This window comes from Cyprinus carpio, chromosome B19 (genome assembly GCF_018340385.1).
Source record: "Cyprinus carpio isolate SPL01 chromosome B19, ASM1834038v1, whole genome shotgun sequence".
NCBI classification, from domain to species: Eukaryota; Metazoa; Chordata; class Actinopteri; order Cypriniformes; family Cyprinidae; genus Cyprinus; species Cyprinus carpio.
Window position 1 is genome coordinate 23376887 of NC_056615.1, and position 14066 is coordinate 23390952.

The following is a 14066-nucleotide window of genomic DNA, read 5'->3' on the forward strand; positions in this document are numbered from 1 at the left end:
TGGGACACATTAAGGTTTTTTTTTGCAAGGGCGTCCTGGCTTCGTTCCTGGCATCCGATTGGCTGGGAGAGAATCGAGGGGTGGTGACAAGGCTTTTTTACGACATGTTTAAAGGAGATGTTGAGCCTCGGGAGTTACAAGCACCTTTTTTTTATATTTCTGCACAGGAGCTAATAACACGTTGAGCAGCGGTAATTCTGCTAATGGGAGGCCCTACTGCAGGGAGAGCCTGTCATAAACACAGTTAGATTGTGTGTACTGTATATAACATTGGTTAAAAAATATGTTCAGCATCCCACCTGACAACCATTATTCATGAATCATACTTCAAACTGTATGAATAAATCTGGGCTGATTGCACAAAGGTTGCATATGCAGGTAGAAAAGTTGCTGCAAAATCTGGGAAGGTAGCATTCTTCAACAGCGCTTCAAAAACCAAGTTTTCTTCAGGTAAACTGGCACTGCAATTCCTACTGTAGTGTTCCTTCTCTTCATTTAGTCACATTTTCTTCTTTGATTATACGGGTAAATCTGAAGAAAGAATTTGAAATTGTAAAATAAAAAAAATTAAAAAGAGATAAATAACGGTAAAGAAATAGTAAAATAAATAAAATTAAAATTAAAACAAAAATAAATAAAATAGTAGCTAAAAGGTAGCTAAAAGCCCAAACAACTGCAAATATTTAGATTTTTATACATTCCAATAAGTAAATGTAAGCATTGTTTGTCCATGCAAAACTCAATGCTATAATGTTTTGCCTAGGTACTAGGTACACTTTAAAAAAATCTTCTGTAAAATTTACGGTAAAAAAACGGCAGCTGTGGTTGCCGGAATGATACCGTAAAAAATACAGTAGCAACATTTTAGGTTTTACAGTTTGAACTTAAAATTAAACATAAATACCATAATTTCATTAACTGATATTATGTTAATATACCAACCGATTGAAGTACTGAAATGTTTTGTACATTTACATTTATATTTATACATATATATTTAGCAGACACTTTTATCCAAAGCGACTTACAGTGCAATCAGGCTATACATTTTTTTTTTTACCAGTAGGTGTGTTTCCTGGGAATCAAACCCACAAACTTTTTGTGCTGCTAATGCAATGCTCTACCACTGAGACACAGGAACTCAGGAATTTGTAAAACACTGATAACCACCAAAAGCAGGTGGTGATGAGAATGTCACCTGATGAAACAAAGCCAATCACAAGCAGCTTTTAAATAATAACATATATCAAATTAGCACAAACACTCAAAAACAAACACTAAACACTATCATGGTAACACACATGAAACTGAAATAATGCAATAAACATTCATTTAACAACATTAGGTGTAACATGCAACCCTAATGTACAAAACTGATAAGAAAAACTAAGAAGAAACATAGTTATTTAAAAAAAAAACATACAATTTGAAACGTAACGCATGGAATTCTGGAAATGTCCATTTACGGATATTCACTGTAAACTATATAGTCTTTTTCACTTCCAAAAATGGTATACTACCGTAAAATTACATGTAATGTTCAGTACAGTTTTTCACCATACTGTATATAGTAGGGGAATTTACCGTTAATGTTTTTACTGTAGCATTTTTGCAGTCTTTTACTGTTAAATTCAAAGTCATTTTTACAGTGAAGGGTTGCAAAAGGGCGGAAAATTACTGGTAAATTTCAAAAAAGATTCCAAAATTTTCGGAATACCATTTTTTTCAGAAATGTAAAAAAAAAAAAAATCCAGAAATGTTCTGCCTCTTTGCAAACCTTCTAAGACCTGATATTCTAGGTCTAAGATCCAAGTCTATGGCTTCTCATTGCTTTTTATTACAACCCAGGCAAAACAACAACAAAAGTCCAAGGACACAATATGGTATATAATACATAAACTTAACTTGCCAACCACCATTAATTAACCAAAATACCTAATAAAAGAATACAAGTAGAACTTGGTGTTGAAATTCGGTGGAGTTTTCTGCAGAATTCAGTGGGCGCCGGTTTCTGGTCAGAGCCACTGATGACTAATGCTGAAGGATGTTGAGATAAATCTGTCAAATGGGACATATTGCATAACAAACCTCAGTTTACATCCAAAATATGTGTGTTTAAACAATAAAAGCAGAAAAAAAAAATAGACTCAAAAAGGCGAGGGATTAGAAAAGCAGCAGCAGTGCCAATCTTCCTCAGCAAATGGTGACTAACTGTGAGGGATGTTGAAGTACATCTAACAGATGGGACATACTGCATAATAAAACCAATAAAGCGTTTGTATGTTTATATTAGATTACTCAGACTTGTTTGTGCTTTAGTCTCCTTATTGGATTATAAAGAAAAATACTTTTTGTTGATAGAGGAGACACAGCAGAGACTTTAGGAATGCTCTCAAAAGAAAAGGAGATTGTAAAGCGTCTGTAAAATGACTGTGAAGTTGATCTATGTCAGCTGGCATGAGCTCCCTCACTATTAAGGTCTTGCCTTGTAGCTTTGCCCTCATCAGAGGAGGATTCTGGGAAAGGAAATACTAATGACATCAAAACGGGTCTATGAAAGTGACTTGCTCAAAGGCATGTCAGCCACAATGACTTCTGTTACATCAAATGTGATGTAATTTATACCTTATGAGAGGACTTATACTATCACCGCAGGGCCCAGACAGAATCTACATTTCATCTTACAGGATATATAATTCAACACCACCTTCATTCATGCCTTCAAAACCAGTTGTATCTGTTATAAAGGGATAAAAGAAAGCGAGAAACATGTGAAAAAGTTATAGCATGAGCTTAAAGCAAAGAAATGCTGAAGCATGCATCATGTCCTCATAAAACACATGTTCAGGCTGTCATGGAACATCTGGATAGCTGGTCATTAATTAAAGATTTTAGACACCAGGCAAAAAACTTGAAGAATGTATGAACACTGCAAAATGATTGTGTCTGACTTTCTCTGGCTTCTTGTGTGCTGATAGTAAGCTATAGAAGAACAATGCTGCTAATACACGTGTGGAGACCAAGAGCATGTGTGGTCAGAGTGACAGCGCCTGAGGACAGGATTGAAATAGAATACTGACATGCTGCTTAATGCATACTGAATATGTATATTAATATGTAAAAGGTATGCATTATGCAGTGACTACGTCTTTAAACTACAGCTCAGTGTGGGGTAAAAAAAAAAAGAAAGGAAAGAAAGAAATAAATACTTTCAATCAGCAAACATACATTAAATTGATAAAAAAAAGTTACGTCAAGAAATGTATAATTTTTCAAAATAGATTTTATTTCAAATAAAGGCTGTTTTTGAACTTTGTATTCATCAAAGATTCCTAAAAAAAAAAAAAAAAAAAAAAAATGTATCATGGTTTCAACAAAAATATGAAGCAGCACAACTGTTTTAAAAATTGATAATAATAAAAAAAAAGTTTCTTGAGCATCAAATCAGCATATTAGAATGATTTCTGAAGGATCATGTGACACTGAAGACGTTAATTTTTATTGTAATATTTCACAATATTACCGTTTTTACTGTATTTCTCATCAGATAAATGCAGACTATTTATTTGAAAAACACACACAAAAAAAAGTCTTAAAATCTTAGTAATTGTTGCATTCCCACACTAATTTATTATTAATAAAATACTTCCTCCTATCCTAATAGGAAGAGGACTTATTTAAGGGTTGATTTCCTTCAAAAGTATCCACCCCATGACTCAGAGTACACAGAGAGGGCAAGGTGACCGCTGTATTCAATGGCCAAAACAGACCCGCATGCTTTTAGTGCATAGCACACACTGTGTTTAAACAACCAGCAGCGTGAATGCAATAAATGCTGGGTAACTTAAATAAGTAATCTGAATATGAATAGTAGAGGTTTAACACCTAACCATCATGGGCAGGGGTTTAAATTAAATATTAGTTTACATCAAACTATATTTCATCAGATCCACATTAATTACTGTTAAAACTATATTCATCATAAATGCATGTCATTAACACATTAAAAACACAAAATTCCTCATGTCTGATTAAAGGGGTCATATGATGCTGCTAAAAATAACATTATTTTGTGTATTTGGTATAATGCAATGTGTTTATGTGGTTAAGGTTCAAAATACATATTATATATCCATATAATGTACATTATTGTTTCTCCTCTATGCCCCGCCTTTCTGAAATGCATTGATTTTTACAAAGCTCATATGTTTGAAAAGCGAGGTGTACTCTGACTGGCCAGCTATTCAGTGCATTGTGATTGGCCGAATGCCTCAAGCGTATGACGGAAATGTTACGCCCCTTAACATACTATGCAGTCTCCCAGGCCAGCAGCACGAGACTCAGTCCAGCTGCTCTGCTCGTGCACATCCCATCATCGGTTCTCTTTTAGCAGTTCAGTCAATGTACTGTTAGGAGTAACTTAATAACTCGGGATATTGATTTATCTCACATCACAGGGAGTGTAAGGCACATTTATAAACGGAATAATTTAAGTAATTTGTGGATTAGTGCGTACTCGAGATGCAAACCGTTTCAAATGATTCAGTTCGATTCGGTGAGCTGGTTAAATAGAAAGATTCGTTCGCAATCCGAACATCACTAGACGAGACAAAACCAATAAAACCCATTACAAACGAGGTATTTGTTGCATCCAGTGGGGACATAATTGCTTATTATAATGACTTATACTGTCTTTTTACGCGTTGAGCTGCATATCGTGCTGCGTATCGTGCTGCGTAAACATAAAACCATATCTGCATTTGTGATCTGAGAAACAACAAACAACAAGCCTACTCCACTGCTCAAAACTCGTGTTTGAATCATCATTGGCAAATTATTTAACTATAAAAAACATACTTACAGGCTGTGAGTCGGAAGCGCCAGACTGTCCTTGCAAAGTTTGAACTGCCCAACTTTATAGAAACAGACGTTGTGCCACAGACGCATTGCAGGCTACTGGTTCAGGAAACAATCCTCATCCTCCATAAAATGTGCTGCACACATCGGAATATTTGGGTTGAACTGTTCTGGAACAGTGTTGAAATACAACTTAACCACTGATTACTAGTCATGTCCTCTTTTGGAAGGCCAAAGAAAGTAGTTTCACTTTCACAACATGGCAACAGAGAGAATAAACGTTAAGCCTTCTTTCTTTGCATGAATATTTGGGCGGCGTTATGCAAATCTTCCAACATCGTAAAGTAGAGATGTGGGGGCGTGTTAGAATGAGCCGGTTTAGGGAGGTGTGGTTCAAGGGCGTAGATTTGGTTTGAACATTGGGGGGGTTGAACGTTGTATGCTGCCTGTTGTTTTTTTCAAATTTTTTATTTTTTTAGTGTGTTGTTATTGGATAATTTATTTCTTCCTATCTATCTATCTATCTATCTATCTCTCTATCTATCTATCTATCTATCTATCTATCTATCTATCTATCTATCTATCTATCTATCTATCTACATGCTTTAACTGATTACAAATTCAACATATACAAATATGAAAGAGACAACATTTAGACATTTATTTTAAGATTTTTACATTCCACCTTAATGCATTTTAATTTTTTATTTTTTTTTAAAGGGAAACACATCGGCTCTTGAACAACTGTCTATACTGTTTCCTATTTTATTTTGTTGATTGAATGGCATCTTCTTTATCTGATCACCTGCTCCTTCTCTCCCTCTGCTGACTTTTCTACCCTGCTGCTATATTTACCTCGAATCTGTTATAAAAACATGTTAAGAGATTATACACCTCATAACGTTATGAAATTTGTGTATAATCATCATTCATAAAATTCTAACATAGTAGAGAATATTTAAAGAAAGAAATTAAGTATTGAAACCGCCAGAAGCCGGCAGCGTTTCACTGTTTTAATGAGTTAACCACTTAAATCGTTCATTCTCTTCATTTTTGGCGCTAACGTTACCCCGTGTGCTCTCTCATTCAAACACCACTCGTGTGGTTTTGGTGAAAGTGCGACTCATTGGTTGGGCCGCTTGGGCGTTACCAATCGGTTCAATGGAGGGGGAGTATTTTTTTTTGACTGATTTATTATGACAAACTCATATTTGATTAGGAACAAAACTATTGTTACAAAATAAATGAATTCTACATTTTTCATTTGATCTACTGTGATTTTCATGTTGGAATTTTGGGGGGGGGGGGGGGGCTTGGGGGGGTTGTAACTGATGGATTTGAATATTGGGGGGGTTACCTACTTATATATTTGTATAATTCAGAAAAAAGATTAAACAAATTACTTGAAAGAGCAATATTTAAAATGTTTTATAATACATTATGTAAATGAATATGCTTTTTGCCTACAAGATAAAATGATCCGATGATAAGTATAATATTAATTATTGCAATAATAATAGTAATAATAATCCCTCTGACAATTACTAAAATGAATAACATTAATTAGCATCAACTAACATATTAGTAGTAGTATATTAATAGAAACACTGCTACTACTGCCACTACTGCTACTACTAATAAAAAACCTCAGACAATTTCTAGCAATGTAATTTGTGAAACATTCTAAAATTAATCTGGAAAGTCTGAAATATTATTTTGCTATTTAAGCAAGAAGTCATTCATAAAATGGCTTTTAAAAGAAACCAACCAATGCTAATATAATAGGCAGAGGTGAACACAAAAGGGTGGGGGGGATCTTTTTTAAATACATAATTTTGGCTATTATTTTACATTTATTTATGTATTGATTGGTCGATTAATTGAAAGATATTGTTAAAAGGAAAATAGTTTAATCCAACCTAAGTGAATGGCTGTGTTTATTGTTCACATAAATATTAATCCTAAGCTTAAACTATAAATCCGAGACACACTCAGGGTGATAATCGTGAGTAAAGCTAAATTATCTCACATCTATTGACACTGACGTAAGCCTGTAAGCATAGTGCGTCTGACAACACAGAGCACACATCCATCTCTTATTATCATGCATCAAGCCTCAGATAGAGAGGAGAGAGAGTGAGTGAGCGAGGGGGGTTGGTTTTGGTTCTAAGCGAGTGGCGCAGCAGCACTTAGGCAGATTGGACATCATCTCTGGAGGTGGGAGAACGCAAGCGCACTACCGCAGCACGCAGGAGCTGAATGATCACCATGGCAACAACAGCATCAGTACCACCAGCAGCAGCAGCAGCAGCAGCCGTGAGCCGCTCATGCCTGTGTCCACACTGAGACCTGCTCCTGCTCTCAACGCACATTCCCTCCCTCTCAACTTAATGACATAGGATCAAAGCGGGTGCTTGGATCACGCCTCCAGGTCGCGCAGCAGCGTCGTCGCACAGGCAGGTAAGCTGATGGACGTTTACGCTCTTTCTCTGTTATTGTTCATCTGTGTTTGGCTCACGTCTCCCGTGGACTTGCTTTTGACTGCCGTTTCCTAATGACTAGTCTGGTCTGGTCTTTAAGCCGCTCTTAGGTGGACCGGCATGGAAATATTCCGTTATCCGGCATAATTCCCTGTTAGGAACATATTGGATGCAAATTCTGCCAATGCAACGCACCAGCCATCTGGCTCCAGCAGAAACACACAGCACTGTATTTCTACACAACATCAACACATTTGAAGCTTGTGACATTGATGTTGACTTGAGCGGTACGGCGTGTGCTGGACACCATGATTGGGAATGATTTGATTTAGGGTGCATTGCTTTCTGTTCTGTTAAAAGGCTAATATGTCATTCGATGGGTCAGAAAGAGTTCAATCAAAACCTGAAGGAACCTTATAGACATGTGAGTCATGACAAGGATTTGCATGACGCATTTCCATGTAACAGTGAGGAAAAACATCTAGGCTTTTGGTTTTCTCTCATGTATTTGGTAAAAAACTGAGTGTAAACATCTCTTCTTCCGCTCTGAGAGGTTTCAAGTAATGAGGTGTTTCTAGCAAGGCTGAACTGACAAAAACAGACAGCTGAAGACTCAAGAAACTCCATCATACCGGAGCTCACTAAAACAACTGGAGTTACTCTGCATTAGGGAAATCCAGATGTTCGCCTTGAATGGGATAATTTCACAAGCTCAACAGATCTAAATTCTTCTAAATGCATATCTGGCTTGTATTCGTGAAGGTCAATAAATCTGACATTCACAGCACCGTCTTGACGAGCAGGACTGCGGATCTTTTTTTCCATAATACTCGTCTTGTGTAGAGGAGACTTAAAAATTCAGCTCATGGCATTTGACTCAGACTGACATTTACAGGTGATGTAAAATCTGGAATAATCTGGACTGTTAATGAGCGCTGTGAATAATGCAGTTGGACTGTATAGATGGTGACATTCAAATGCAAACTTGCAAGTCCCGCAGGGGCCCGAGCGCTTTAACGGATGGGGCCCTGGCTTGCCGGAGGACACAAAATACCCCAGACGCCAGCGTTCTCTAACTGATGTGGTAAAACAGCAGATTTTCCAGCAGACTTCCGATCGGCCAGGTCTGTCCACACTGCTTCAGGCAAAACGTACAGGATGATCTTGTGGGAATGCTAGGAGAAAGAATAATAGCTAAGTTTAGGCACTGTATATGATCTAGAAAAATCAGCACAAAGTTCTGGATTGCTCAGAGGACAGAATTTCCAGGGTTAGTGAACGCCTCCTTAGAAAGAAACAAAATACAATAATGTGAACATTGATGCAGTAGATACCATGAACTCTAAAGCATTTATTATATACATCTTGGTAAGTTCGTTTCTGCATAAAATGGATGTATCACTGTTTCCAAAAAAATATTTAGCAGCACAACTGTTTTTAACATTGATAATAAAGAAATGTTTCTTTAGCAGCAAATAAGCATATTAGAATGATTTCTGAAAGATCATGTGACACTGAAGAGTGGAGTGATGATGCTGAAAATTCAGCTTTGCATCATGAGAATAAATTATATATTAAAATATATTCAAACAGTTGTTTTAAATCTGAATAATATTTCACAATATTATCATTTTTTTTACTGTACTTTTGATCAATTAAATGCAGCCTTGGTGAGCATGAGAGACTTACAAAAATATTTTAAAATGTTTCCCTTTGAGCAGTTTATATTCATAAAACATCAACATAATCAAAGAAAATTGTTTATGATATCTATTTCTTTAACATGTTAATGGATTGAACCTAAAATCTTACATTCTATGTAAATCAGACTTTTTGTGGTAACAGATGAAGACTGAGTAGTCCCACCAACAGAGACTTTTTAATATAAATAGCTGTACATTAAATATCAAATACATTCATTTTGGCTTTGATTATGTTGTGTCATTCAACATTTTCCTTTCACTGTGTTAAAACAACTTTACTTTTAGTAAACATCAACTGGTTTGGACACAGTGTTACACAAAGTGACCACAAAAATATCTTCAGAGTGCTTTTTGCACTTACAGGTCACAGACAACTAAACATTTTGTTGACCGGTTGGCTTCTGTTTCTGCACTGTGTCAGATAACCCCACCCACAACAAAATTTAACTGGTCAGTCCTTCACCTCAAAACTGCATATTAATAGTCTTAATGTTCTGATTTGCATCACATAGTATTTTCAGCCTAACTGTGCATAAACATGCAGGCATGAACTTCATTGTACTTTAACATGATTTAATCTCTCTTGTCTTAAGCTGCTATCTGAGACTATTCAGGACAGTTTCATACAATAGCTTTTTAATCAGCTGTGAGTACTGTAATGTGAACAGCTCTGCGTGTGAACCATCAGATGCAGTGTGTGTCGTGTCAGGTTTTCTCAGCTCTCTTTGTGTGGATTTGTAACAGTTTGTACTCAGGCCGGTCTCATGCGGTCCTGTGACTCTCTCTCATGTGATTTCTCTAATCTCTTTTCACTATCACATTGTTCCCGCAGGGTCAAGCGCATGCCATATAAATCTTTTACTAGCACCTTTGTCCTACTGCAGGACTTCATTATACAGAGCTGAATATCACTGCTGCAAGACATGCAGATTAGATCTATCTATCTATCTTCAATTATCCATCCATCCATCTCTTTATACCCTGGCACAGTAAGAATCATCACACATTTTTGGCTTTAGACGTTCAGTTGAGACAATTATGTACCTTGTGATCTAACCACAAACCAAACCACTGTCATCTCACCCAACTTCACCCTGTCTTCTGTCTGTATGTAGCAAAGCAGACGCTTGTGACCTTTTGAGTCGTCACAGCCAGCTTACTTAAGAAAAAGAGTATGTTACTATTTCATACTATTATCTACTCTACTATTTTGGAAAGAAAGTAGCATGCAACTATAGTATATATTTGAATACTTTACATAGAATGTGGAATTTCTATATCCATGGAATATCTGGATGATCTACAAGTCTCGCCAAAATGTGTATATAGAGCACAATGCATTAGATACTGTATCCCACAATGCAATGTGCTCAGGTGACATTTCATTTTCAGTGTAATGAAGAACCAAATGTGATTATCCACAATCCTTTGATTTATTAGGCAATCAGACAAATACACAAATTTGAATTAAAACACCTAATCATATTTTGAAAAGAATGTCACATGGCGCTCTGAAATGCTTGATTCTGATCAGTTTTATCTAATAATGACTGCTGCAAATAACTGCATAATGATTGCCAATACATGAGTACTGGGTATATGAGGTCAAGGCTTCTTTTGAAATATCTTCCATATCAGACAATCTCTTGTTTCATTCAAGCAAAAAAGTGCCATCTTGCGCCTCAGTTATCGACAATATTAAAAAAGAAGCCTGTATACTGTAATGGATTATATTAAAATCAATATTTCATGCCCCAGTCTTTATTTAAGTGGTAAAAAGTTGTGTAATAAGTGGTATGATTGCATATTATCCCTTAAATGCCCAACCTGTTTGTTCGTATAGGCTCAAAACTGCTTGCTAGGAGCTGTTTGTGTGTGTGTGTCAGGGTTGATTTTTGCAATAATGGTTGGATGTACAGTATTATTCAAGTTTTCAATTCAAGTTTATTTGTATAGCGCTTTATACGATACAAATCATTGCAAAGCAACTTTACAGAAAATTAAGTTTCTACAATTAAGTTTCTTTTGAATGGCATGCATATAGATAGAGATTGTCTGTTCTATAGCACATTTGTTGTGAAGCCAAAGGCATTATATATATATAACTTTCTAAACTACACAACTTGATATTCTGAGGTTGATGGTGAGCATTTCCCAAAGGTTAAGAACTTCTTTTCACCGACTATTTGTATAAGTGGCTTCATTTGATTAAGAGTGGCCCAATTTTGTACTCTGTTTGTGTAAAGTGCCATTAACATTTGCCATGTTCAATTACAAGCACAAGGCTCAAATAGATATATGTGCACACACACACACACACAGATGGACACAACCTGACAGACCCATAAGGCTCTTCACTCTAGCCAGAATGAAATCATAGATCACTCACAGCAAGCCCACGGCCTGCAGAATTGATTAAGCAGGCAAGTCGAGCAAGTGTCTTCAGTCAGCAGTAGATTTATGACTGCTCACACACACTCTGTTGTGCAAAAATATTGAATATTGCTGGAAGTGAACTCTGGGAAATGCGGGTTACAATTCCATAATTTTTGCAGATCTCTGAGAATATTAAAGGTGTCCAGTAATTCAGTCCGGCTGTAATACATTCAACTGAGCCCTTCACAGTCCAAACACACTGAGATTCGTTTCCCAGACTTCCTTTGCAAACAAGATTTTTGATAGTGGTTTAATATACGGTAACATCCGCTGTGCACGATTATTGCCTGTAGTGAACTCAGTTAAACCAATATTGTTTCATCATGTCATACCACTCCACTATCTAAATCGAATTACATAAGTAAATCTTACATATATGAATCCTGCAGCATGAATCAATCATGGAGATTAGTCAGGTTCATATATATAGTTACTTCATTTTATTTATTAACTGAGAAGATTTATATATATATAACTTCATATTATTCTGCTATGTTCTAATTTATTTTGTATTTATTTATTCGGCAGTTGCATTTACCCAAAGCAACTTTGTACTATTCTATTATCTTCTATTTGATCTATTTTTATTAATTAGGAGGTGAATTTACCTCAACCATATTATTCTATTATATTCTACTGTATATTTATTAATTTAGCAGATGCATTTACAAAACAAGCAACATTTTATTCTAGATTTTATTTTATTTAGCAGATTAATTTACACAAACCTGCTCAAAAATTTTCTATTGTATTCTATATTTACTATATTTACTTACCTAAAGCAACTTTTTTAATATTCTATTCTATTTTTAATTAGCATATGCATTTACATATACAGAAGCAACTTTACATTATTCTATTGTTTTATCACATTCTATATTATTTATCAACTAAATGCATTTACCTTAAGCAACTTCATGTAATTCAACCATATTCTGTATTTATTAATTTAGCAGATACACAAATTAACTTTACATTATTCTTTTACATTCTATTTTGTTTCTACTACATGCATTTACCTAAAGCATCTTCATGCTATGTTATTTTATATGTATTTATATAGCAGATCCTTTTACACAAAGTGCCTTTATATAGTTTTGTTATGTTCTATTTTATTATATTCATTGATTAGATGCATTCACCTTTTCTATTCTATATTACATTTAGCAGATCCATTTATCTAAATCAACTTTTTAATTTCCTATTTTATTCTAAATGTATTTAGCATGTGCATATACATATTGAAACTTTATTTTATTCTATTGTTTTATTCTAGAATTATTTATTTACTAGATGCAAGCAACTTCATGTTATTCTACAATATTCTTCTGTTATATTCTTTGGTACAAAAGTCTTTCTACAGCGCATGAGTACTGTACTTTCAAATTAAGCACCAGTACCCATAATGCCCTCTGTTTCTGCTCCAGCAGCTGCAGAGGTCAGCACTCTCCGGCCCGTCTCAAACGGGTTCTCAGGATTTTGAATGGGGCAGTGAAGCCAACACGAATGGAACATTAACGTTAATGCAAGGGGAGCGTTTCAAAGGAAACATATTTTTCCATTTCTCAGCATCAGCTGCCAGAGGAAGGTGACTGCAGCTCCAGAGCTGTTAACCTTTACCTGGCACACTGAGACCAAGCACTAAACCACCAATAATAGCCATCTAATTCTACGTCACACTCGCTCAAGACCCACCTCCTTTATTGTTTCCTTTTTCCACACCCTCCATTAATGTCTGTAGGAATGGCATTAGTATCTATATATTGCAACAATTCTAACAGAAACTTTGCGTTGCCCATCATGTCTGACAGTGAAGCTCCTGTAGTTTTCCTATGGCTTACGCGGTTTTGAAACATTTTAATCATCTGTTTATTGATAGGAAGCTGTCACACAGCGCTGCACCCACTGCTTCAGAAAACAGATGAAAGGGTGCAAAACAGGGACACGTGTTATGATTGAGCTGTAGTTCCTCTGTGAATATTGTAAATAAGGCTTTGAGGTACATTCAGTTGATGTGTTTTTCTACCTTACTACAGTACAAAAGAACTTCAAGTAATGGCATCTGCTTCAGCCAATGGCATGAATTTGGGGCAGAACTATTGTTTGTTCAACCAATGGCAAACCGCAGGAGTGTTTCTGCTCATTATTTTTACACTTGAGCTTTATAAAGTAAGTGAAACAGTATCCGATATATAATGATAAACATTTCAAAAAGTTTAGGCTACAATTAAATCACACAACCCCTCTACATTACATGTTTAATACAGTGAATCCAGTATTATAAAAGAATCCCGTTTGTACAGAATCCAGTTTTGTAAAAATGTCTTAGTAAAACATCAGATGCATTAAGAAAAAGACTGGGTTATACTTTATTTGAAGCCTTTTTATATACAGCATTCTAAAAATATTTGAATGCATTAATTATGTTTTGTAATGCACCTTAGAATGTATTAATGTATGATTTTCATGAATAATTGTTATATAATATTTAATTAAATATATTCCTATTATATTCTTGCACTCTCTATTCTAATTCTATTCTTAAAAAAACTTAAAAAAGCTTGTATTGAAATACATGACAAACATTTTT

The 14066-nt window shown here is 35.4% G+C and overlaps 1 protein-coding gene across 3 annotated transcripts in view; it reads left to right on the forward strand.

Moving 5' to 3' along the window:
* Positions 1 to 6980: 6980 nt before the first annotated feature.
* Positions 6981 to 14066, forward strand: part of LOC109078897 (protein FAM135B-like) — a 44740-nt gene continuing 37654 nt past the window's right edge. For all 3 annotated transcript variants that reach the window (XM_042745102.1, XM_042745105.1, XM_042745104.1), the window contains exon 1: positions 6981 to 7317. The gene's annotated coding sequence lies outside the window, so the exon portion shown is untranslated. The remainder of the gene's footprint in view (positions 7318 to 14066) is intronic.